This window comes from Euprymna scolopes, chromosome 10 (genome assembly GCF_053919585.1).
Source record: "Euprymna scolopes isolate OS-2025 chromosome 10, ASM5391958v1, whole genome shotgun sequence".
In the NCBI taxonomy this organism is placed as follows: domain Eukaryota; kingdom Metazoa; phylum Mollusca; class Cephalopoda; order Sepiida; family Sepiolidae; genus Euprymna; species Euprymna scolopes.
Window position 1 is genome coordinate 74,711,626 of NC_136491.1, and position 10,946 is coordinate 74,722,571.

A 10,946-nucleotide genomic window follows, 5' to 3' on the forward strand; every position below is an offset into this window, starting at 1 on the left:
TAATAATAATAATAATAATAATAATGATAATAATAAAAATAATTTTATTATTGCACATATATATAGATATTATAGAAAAACTTAGATTATATTATATGTGTGAAAAATAACACATATATATTAGTCTATCATATTACACACAGAAACATGCACGCACACATTCATATATATATATATATATATATATATATATATATATATATATATATATATATATATATATATCATACTATCAGTATATTGTATGCCTAATTATTTCCTGCAGTTCATCAGTTCATATTCATTAAATATTTTCGCAGAAAAAAATGTAATTTTCGATATTTAAGAATTTATTCTGACTTGTTAATTTGTTTTGAAATATTAAGGAACTCATAAATTGTACTTACCTGTTGATTGTGTGTTGCGTTCGGAAAATGATGAAAATTGTGAATTTACTTCCTAGCGTATTTTCGCCGAAAAGTTCTAAAATGCAATCTCCGAATTTTAACACCGTTTTTAGTTAAAACCATAAATAAATACACAAACGGTTTTTCTTTAAAACGAGAAAATCCATCCGATTTTTTTATCTTTGTTTCTGTTGTTGTTGTTAGTGTTGTTTACTCGGATCGAATGCAAGAGAGGAAACGAATGTAAGTGTAGAAGCGTATATTTTGTTTAAAACAAAGGAATCGGTAATCGGGCACGTGTCGAAAGGAGCGGGTGCTTTTTTTGAGTATGTAGGTATGCAAGGTGCGATGTTTAGAAAGCTTAACGTTATATTGGTGACCCCTATCGTGAAAGAATGAGGAAGAAGGTGGGCCAGGCGTGTATACTCTGCCTTTCACTGCGCTCACTAGCGTGTGGTAGGGAGATGCAGGGATGCCAGCCAGCGACGATAAACTAGCCAAGCACTAGTTGAGGTGATGCAGTTTCTGCTGGAGTTGACGTGGTAAGCGAAGCCCGATCTCACCCAACACTTGGTAGTAGCAAGTGGGGGAGGTGGTGGCGTCCGTGGAGGGACGTTGGGGTGGTGGTGCTGATGGTCGTAACTGGGGTTGGCAATATCTTCCGCCGGCCAACCATGAACTCACGGCCGACAGAAAAATGAGATGGATAGATATAGAATGAGAAAGAGTGAGAGAAAGAATCGGTGTCTGTTTTCGTCGACTGGGACTGCAAGGATATGATCGCTAAAGTCGGAGCTAAAAAACACGTGGCTGTTATGACTACCACTACGACGGCGACGGCAGCGGTGGATACCTTTAACACTGCACTGCACAGGCATAAAAAAGGACCAAAAAACATTTCACACAGATATAGACACACGCGCACACACATACACACACATGCACACACACACACACACATATATATATTAAAGTAATGAATACATGTAAGTAATGATTATCGAAATTGTGTAAACAGATACACACGCACAATACATACACACACACACACACACACATATATATATATATATATATGTAAACTAATAAACACACATGCATATATTTATATATGTATCCAATAATACACACATGTATATTATTTCATGTATATGCATATTAATACAAAGAAATACGAATTTCCATGACGATGCCTCCATTCAATCCGAAAGACAAAGGACACTCCCTGTAAGGGCAGCTGCGCGTGTAATTCTGAGGCAATGGTTGTGCAATCCCCTACCACATCTTTTCTAAATCAACACTGTTTGAGTCCAGTGGCAAGGAGAAGTCCAGAATGACTGGAAACAATGCTGGGATAAGCGGAGACCACGGAGAGCACTTGAAAATCCCAAATGGTCACCCATTTAGTATTGACTAAGTTGAACGAATTTCCATAACTTACTATAGATGTGCATATATATATATATATATATATACATACACATACACACATATATGTATATATATATATATGTGTGTGTGTATGTGTGTGTGTGTGTGTGTGTGTGTTTAATTATTGATAAATATAATCTGACTGGAGATTTTACATTCACTTACATTTTTTTAAATGATCATTTGTTTGAGAAAATATAATTATAATACGTGTTCCATGCGTACCACAAGTGATTTCGATTACTCGTAGAGTCATCTTAACACAACCTAAAGAAATCAGCAAAAAAGTTATTAAGAAGGCGCGGATCCCCCCGCCCCCCCCCGAGAGAGATCTAATCATTATATGATGATCTGCGCATAATATATATATATATATGTATACACACACACACATATATATATATATATATATATATATATATATAACTATTTCATTTATATATATATATATATATATATATATATATATATATATATATATATATATATATCCCTTACTTTAATGACCAATTCCCTTATATTTAACAATTCAAATATCGCATTATAAAAATATAAATTACAGGCGCTGTAATTATTTTTAATAATAATATTTTCACAGGCTCTCTCTCTAACTTGTATTAATATAAGACTTTTCTAGAAAAAAAAAAGTACTTTTAATATTTTCATTTTTCAGAATTTAAAATAATTTTACTCAGAATTAAATGAAACATCTACGAAGACAACTGGCTATTGTCAATCTCTGAAGCGCTCATTTGTTTTCCTGTATCATCAAATCATTATTTCCTAATGTCGAAGGAAACGTCAATTTCACTTTTTATTACGCCCGTCATTCATTATGTAATTACCGATACGAAGACACAATTTAAATATACGTTCATCTCTAAACGAGAAGTTTCTGACTCTGTACAACTGATAAATGTTAAACATTCTGAAATCGAAGCCAAACATGATTTTTGCGTGTTTAGTCTTCAAATCTATTGTCGTCTTTTAGTATGCGTGCATATTCGGACAGAACTTCAGGGTATATTAAAGTGCGTTTGATTTTAGCTACTCTATTGTTTTGTTGGTTGAAATACTTGGTTATTTGGCACTCAAATGTTTTTTTGTGTAGTATTCAGTTTTTGTACTGTCTCTTAAGTCTGTACAGTTGCCACATTTATGATTTTGTGTAAGCATTTTTCGTATGTGATGGGCATAGTTAATAAATTAGGTGATTGTTTTTTTTTAGACTTAATAGATATTTCCAGGCATTTCCTAAAAATTGAACGTGCTGGGGTGGTTTAATTGAAGAATAAGAACATCTCTAATCTTACATGGAAAAGTTGGCCATGATTGAAAACCATAATCATATTGAGATTTGTTATTTTCGCATTTATTTAAAAAGTTATAGTCGGTCGATGGATGGTGTATTTTAAATAACTGACTTAATGACTTTTATCGTATACTTTTTTTTTCTGAGGGAATTGGGAACGAAAATCCTTAGTATAAAAAATATAATTATGGAGATTTGCGCAAAAGCGTTTGATGAGTATAGTGGCATCGTATGGATTATTTTAAGAAAGGAGTATGTGTGCTATTATAGTTCAAGAATATGATGGTTTATGTAGGCTTAGTGTATTTAAGGCACATAATATATTATTCTTTGATGATACTATTCTATCTAGAATTGGAATAGAAATGTATGAATGTTTTATTGTAAATGTATGTCGTGTTTTAAGTGTCGATATAAAAGAAATATCATTTGTATACGAAGAGTCTGTATTCAAAACTTTATGAACCCAATTTTGAAAATGTTCAAATTACTAAATAATTTATTTAAATAATTTTTGTTAAAGTTACGTGGTATGTTCTTAATATTCTTACTTTTAATTATTATAAGCGTTTACGGTCGAATTTTATAGTGTACTAGCAAAGAACCTGACGTTGCCCGCGATTTAATGAGGATCAACCAATTTTCTACGATTCCAATACTTTTCTTGTCATCGAAATCGGATACATGCCTACATAGATACATACATACATTTAAACAGACGCGTGAGATTTATATTATAGACTAGTCTAGATGCCCGGCGTTTCCCTGGTGTTTGGAGGTGTGTGTTGAGCAAAAAAACAAAAAAAAAACAACAACAACAAAATGGTTGTAGACAGGCAAGCTCGAACCCGTACAGCAGAGGAGTAAAAGAATGTGACGTTTTTGCCGTTTCGTCCATCGCCAAACCATACATACATACACACATTTAAACAGACAGGTGAGATTTATATTATAGAAGATGGCTAGATTTAAAGTTTAAAATGCAAAATCAAGTATCATGGTTCAATTATGCTCTAAACAAAAACATTTATATCGAACGCGCCTCCGTCGTATCAATGAACTTGCTGTTGAATGTATAAGTTTTTCTGTTTGTGCAGTGATAAGACTTATCAAATGCACTTTTAATGTTAACTTTTATAAAAATCGAATTACTCTTTGTTTTATCAGGTTTTTCCAACCATCAATTTTCGATACTTATTGGATGTATTTTTATACAACGACTATCTAAGAATACTCCCAAGCACATAAGGCACATTTGAGTAGAATTTCACAAAACAATCAACCCAGCCGTTTTGGAGTTCGTAAGGATCGAACTCAGACACACGCAGACGAAGTTCTTTTAAATATAAGTAAAGAGAGAAACGTCCTTTCTTCGTCTAGATACATAAGACTAAACGGAATTTTTATGAACACATTTTTTTTTCACACTACATTTATATCTTTAGAATAAAACCATACTATATATATATATATATATATATATATGTATACATACACACACACGCACACACCACACACACACACACACACACACACATATATATATATATATATATATATATATATATTATAAGACGGTCAACATCATGAACTTTGGAAGAAAGACTTTTTGTCATTTATTCACTATATTGCTCTGTAATTACATTGAACTTCTTAAATAAGGATTGGTATATATTATAAGAAAACATATTTCCACAGACAAACACACACACACACACACACACACACACACATATATATATATATATATATATATATATATATATATATATTATAACGCATTATCACTTTTGCCGTGTTATATTCTCTCTCGCTTTTTATAATTCTAACCACATATGTGTACATATACATGTGAGTTTTAATGAAGTTACTTTGTACGAGAAATGTGCCGTTCCACTTCAACGATATAATTGTTAGAATCATAGTTTAGTAAAGATACGAACGCTGATATCAACTCGAACAGTATATTCTTTGTTGAACGTTGTACTTAACAATTAATTAATTAATAATCCGTACGACAGGAGTATTTTCTTTCGCCTTCTCTTGACTCAACCACTTTTAGCTTCCTCCCACGCACTCAGCGTTTATATCTGTGTTTATTAAGTATTGACAGATTCATACGTCGGTAGATATATCCCCCATCGCCACTAACAAGGTTTTTTGTTACCATGTAACAGTGTTTCTTATTTCTCTTTAATATTAAAAATAATATATTTACGGGACTATTTGTTAAGGGCTCAGAAATGTTCTTTTCTTCCTGACTCTTTTTTTCCCAGGTGTGTGTTAAAGGAAATCGAGTTCAAAGGCCTCGTAGATAATCTCGATATTCTTACACATAATCCTCTATTTTGATGCAATCCATTTCATGACGTTTTTTGATTCGTTTATATGTCTTTTATGCGGATACCTGTGTCCTTGTGTGACGTTCACCATCTTGTCGGTCCTCTTAATTATCATGCTCTTTCTCAGTTCAGCATATTCTTTGGGCGATGTTTTAAAAGATTTTTTGACAAATTAGATATAATTTTTACTGGCCTTTTCACGTCTACTAATCACGAGAATTTGGGAAAGCAATTTGAGTATTTTTTATTGGTAGACTCAAGATCAATGAACCAACATAGGACACTGCTTGTTATAATCCGTCATAAAATTTATGATACTGTCCTAGCAGGTTTCAACTGGTGTCGCCAACCTGATGAGTAGTTTTCTGAAGAGACGCTGGACAAAAGCACGACCCTTTATAATATTAAGATAGCCTAAGAACTAAAGTCATATATTCTGCTGACGCCATTGAGTTTGATCATTTGAGTCTAGTCACGTGTCTCATAAACAACCGGAAGTAGATTAAAGTCTAATGTCAAAACCGTATTCGGAGATTTAGCAGAGAAGCGAAATAAACGGAAAAAAGTCAATAATTCAAATATATAACAAATTAATTGGATACGGAAGCGCTTCTGTAAAATTATCTTTCATAGAACGTACTTATATTAAACAGTATTTTCCAAATTGGCTTTAACGATTATACAGTTCTTTTTTTTTACGCGACTCCCACAAGTTTTTAGCGAATACATTTTCTTTTCAAAATTAGGGAATGGATAAGAATCTTTCTCTACGATTTTTCCACTGTAATGGTTTTTTTGTGTTTTTTTTTTACCAATCCTGTGTGTGGGTGGTGTGTGTTGTCGAAAAACAATACATTTTTATTGTCAAAAAAAAAAAAAAAGAATTGGAACTTTTTGAGCTATCGTAATCGGTATCGGAATCGGAAAAATGTTGGTTTAATATCCGATTCCAAAAGGATTCTTTAATTTTTTTCCTGACAATAAAAATGAAATCAACAAATTTATTAATTTATTAGAAATTGTTCATTTACAACATAAAACTAAACGGTAAGGAATGGATTACATATGCCACTCCCGGATTTAACATTGATTCTCGGAGTCTTATTTATTTCTTTTTGGATCAATTACTGTAACCATCCCTTTTTAAATATTTTCGGACACATTTTCGTACACATTCGCTAAACGTTTGTGGGAGGTCATACTTGAGGTTAAAAGACTTAAAAAATCTTTGGACAAGGTTTTTCAATTCTATTGGCACCGTCTGGATACCGTTGTATTCTGCCATTGACTTCTTATGAAATAAGTAATGTTTAAGGGGCGTCTCTGCTTTGGGTACAAGTGAAAAACATAGAGAAAAATCTCACGATAAGTTTATGAAAATCTTGGACAATATACATTAAGGGAAAACCTAGAACCCTTAAAGAAGATTAATATTCTGCTATTTGTTATTGTAACTAGCATAACTAATTAGAAATGAAAACAAATATGCAAAAAATAAATATTACCAAATGTAAGAATGTTCTACCTTGTTGTATGAGTTTATTTGTGCTTGAACTAATTTTAAAGCGTGTTTTTAGTTTTAAAGAAATTTAGTATTCATTCTGTTGAGTTAGAATAAAAATGGTTGTCTATAAGTCTTTCAACAGGACCATCTATAACCACTTAAAACCGAAAATTGAACAAATGCTGGTAAAAACACATAAAATAAGCGTAAATAATCGAACGAAAATGCTATGTTCTACAAGTATTTTGTTTCGATTTTTGAGCGATTAGACAGCATTTAAAGAGTTTGAATGGACCAGAAATTATGATCCTATCACGTAACATTTATGTGCAAAACTAGTTTCCTACTCGAAATACTAACATAATAGTTGTTATTTCTTAAGGCCACGTAATCATCTCAAAAAGTAGACTCTCATTTTGAGGCTATGAATTAGCTAAAGAAAATTATCTATTTGATTTGGTTATTATTATTGTTATTATTTGTACCTTGTTTTTCCTTCGTCTTACTGTTACGAAAATAACTTTAATAACCGACGAAATCTTTAAAATTGCGAGAAAAACAGGAACATTACTTCATAGAGAGAAGTAAAGAATAGTTAACAGAGGCCCACGACAATATTAAGAATGGCTTTCTACATAGTAAAATTATTATGTGGAAACTTATCCTTAACATAGAGCTTTGTTAAGTATTATGTTCCTAAACTACATTCCTGTTTTGCATACCAATCGTCAATTCTTTTTAATAGACTATGAAAAATTTAAATGGCATTAATGAAGACCAAATGCAAATGAGATTTGTTTTAAACACGGCAACACATCAAAGGCCGTAAATGACCAAGTTCTCTCTGATTCTCTCTCCTCTGATCTTGAGCGCGTGGTACAATGGGGGAAGAAGTGGCTGGTTATTTTTAATGCATCTAAAATCAATCTCCTATCTTTACATCATCAACGCTCTGTTGCCAAGTCTCTGGGAAAATGTTGAGATCGTTCTACCACTCCATTAAATATCTCACTGCTGATGCAATTCTCTATACATAGATATAAAGTCAAGTCCGTCCAAGGATGGCGTATTGTTGCCAAATATTGGCAGGAGCTGCTAGAAGTAGCTTTTCCTACCTTGACAGAGTACAAAATAGACTTCGTAGCTAAGTGGAGGATGCCATTTTTTCTTCCCTGCAACCTCTTTCTCACATAAGGGGCGTTGCGAGCCTCTCTTTCCTTTATCGTTATTTACATGGCAAGTGCTCGTCTGAGCACCAATCTCTGGTATCCCCTCGCCAATATTTCACGAAAAACACTCATCCAGCTGAAACCACTGTCAATAATTTTCCCCACGCTTTGATTCTGCCTAAGTCAAAACATAGATTGCATGAAGAAAACTTCTTTCTTAGAACTGCACGCTTGTGTAACTCTCTTCCCAACTGGCTATAACTTGGTTGCCTTTAAGTCAAACATAAACAGATTTCTGATGGGCCGCCTCTTAAGTAATCCAATCTACCAAATTTCCATTACTAAGGATTAATACGATATGATCCTATTGATTACTGCACACTCATTAACCATTATCCTCGCGTGGCTTCCGTGCCTTGACAAGTGGTGACTACTATGTAATATATATATATATATATATATATATATATATATATATATATATCATCAATATTAAAATAGCACAAGAGTTAATGAGTGAAAAAAGAAGAGAAGAATTAACAAAAAAAAACGAAATATTAGCGAAATTCAGTACAGAAAATGTTTACTTTAGCCGATCGCATTTTAAACATTGCAACATATCCCGCCACTGCATAAAAATGCAGTGGCGGGATATATTGCAATGTTTAAAATGCGATTTTGCTTCAGGAATAAAACTCATTTCAACGTTTACGTTAGATTGCAATGAGAGAATGATACAATGCCTTTCTATATTTGTGCCTGAAGGAGATAATGTAGTTTTGAGTAGAGTCTTTTTGTGAAGTCAAAATTGTGAGTAAAAATGTTCCTGGGCATGTCTAATGTGTAAGTGTCATTATTTTATTTGGGCCTGCTATATTCATAAATACAGAATTCTATATTTTTGCCGTTTCAAGCATGAGTGTATTTTAATTTATTAATGCTAGTGTAAACATTTTGTGTTGAGGTCATTTCTTTGTGGGGGTTTCATATATATATATATATATATATATATCAAAGTAACTATTTTCCCCTCTGAGTTTGTACCTTAATAGGATTAAAACTCGAGACATTTCATGTAAATGTAATATGCACAAACTGCAGTACATTATCTGAGGTGTGCTATAGGCTTATTACCTCTACATTTGCTAGATAATCGTGCATTCCTATATTTTTTCTGGTGAAAGTTCATTGCCAAAACCTGTAAGAATCAATTGAAGTTGCAAAATATTTTCTTTCTATTTAATTCCTCCTTTACCTGATCCCCATTTACACGACCGCTTCATCCTTCACGAGGGACTAATACGAAGATACACCGATTACGGGTGTTGTAGTTGCATACAAAAACTGAAATGCTTCCTATTACGGGAAACGCACCGCGCCTAATTATACATTCCTTATTTACAATTTATTTCGAAACAATACACTAGGAAAAAACGATTCTCTCCTTTTCTTTGAGATTCCTTTTCTTTTCTTAATTTATTCATTGACATATTAATATATCATTTCTTTTTTTCTTTAGTTTCGTTTTGTTCGATGTTTATTTTCTGTTTACTTTTTTTCGATTACAGAGGTAAAGTTTAATTATACGGTTACCGCATCACAAAATGTAACATATCAAATTTTTACTTAAAGTATTTTTTTTTTATTATTACATTTTCCCCCCAAACAAGGCACATTGCCATTTTGTTGTAGGGAGCTACTATCCGAGACTTAAGCATCAGGGGTACTGTGTAGAGAGTTGGGCAGCAAGATGTCGGTTCACGTTTCACTTTAACTTAGTTGGGGAAACAGGGACCAGGAAGGGAATTCCAAAGTCTAGCTGTTCTGGGGAAGAAACTACTGGTGTAGAAGGCTCTCTTGCATCTAGGATCTCTTCTGTGAAGGGTGGGATTAAGCTGCTTGTCAGGTTCGTCGGGGTATTTACGTCGAGGGGACACAAGTGCTTGCAGTTCGTCAGAGCATTCACCGTTAAAGTACTTGTAGAACAGGCAGAGCGATGCAACATTTCGTCGATGTTACAGAGGCTGAAGTTTAGCTGACAGTTCAGCACCTATCAGATTGGGGACCCTCTTTTGAACCTTGTCTAGGAGCGAGAGACATATGGCAGATGCATCAACCCAAATATGACAACAATACTCCATACATGGGCGAATGGTGGCCTTATAGAGCTATAGGATACTTTCAGACGTTAATAGCTTTCTAGCACGGTAGAGAGAGCCTGCCTTCTTCGCAGCGGTCCTGGGAATGTTCTCAATGTAATTATTCCAACTCATGTTTCCTGTGAACGTTAGGTCGAGGAGTTTAAAAAATGTACTCTCAGATAAAGAGTCATTGGCCATTGCTATTGGCAGTAGGGAAGATTTCTTGTAATTATTGAAGGAAAAAAGTTTAGTCTTGGCAGCATTGAAGGTGACTATCCATTTTTGTCCCCCTTCCACTACGGATCGGAGGTCTTCTTGTAATGTTTCTGCCATTTTCTTAGATATGTGTTCATTTGTTTTCCTGTCGTATCTGTTATAGAGCGTGGCGTCTTAAGCATAAATACCGATTTCATAGACAATTTTGTCAAGGACGTCATTTATGAATATTAGGAATAATAGAGGTCCAAGGATAGAGTTTCAGTTTAGGTGAGGGTTGTGGCCTCAGGATACTCCACCGGGGATGAGTGCAGGGTCCCTTTCCATGCGCGACATGGCACTACAAACATCCCGATATTATACAACTGCTGATGGAGCAACCGCTCTTAGAGCTGCGAAAGAGTTAAGGACCCTGTACTACCAGTCGGGAACAGCAACCAGGATG

The 10,946-nt window shown here is 33.8% G+C and overlaps 1 protein-coding gene across 1 annotated transcript in view; it reads right to left on the bottom strand.

The window, feature by feature from the left end:
• LOC145286106 (uncharacterized) overlaps nt 1-1,198 on the bottom strand; it is a 680,754-nt gene extending 679,556 nt beyond the window's left edge. Inside the window, exon 1 of the mRNA XM_080134797.1 lies at nt 387-1,198. The gene's annotated coding sequence lies outside the window, so the exon portion shown is untranslated. The remainder of the gene's footprint in view (nt 1-386) is intronic.
• Nucleotides 1,199-10,946: the final 9,748 nt, after the last annotated feature.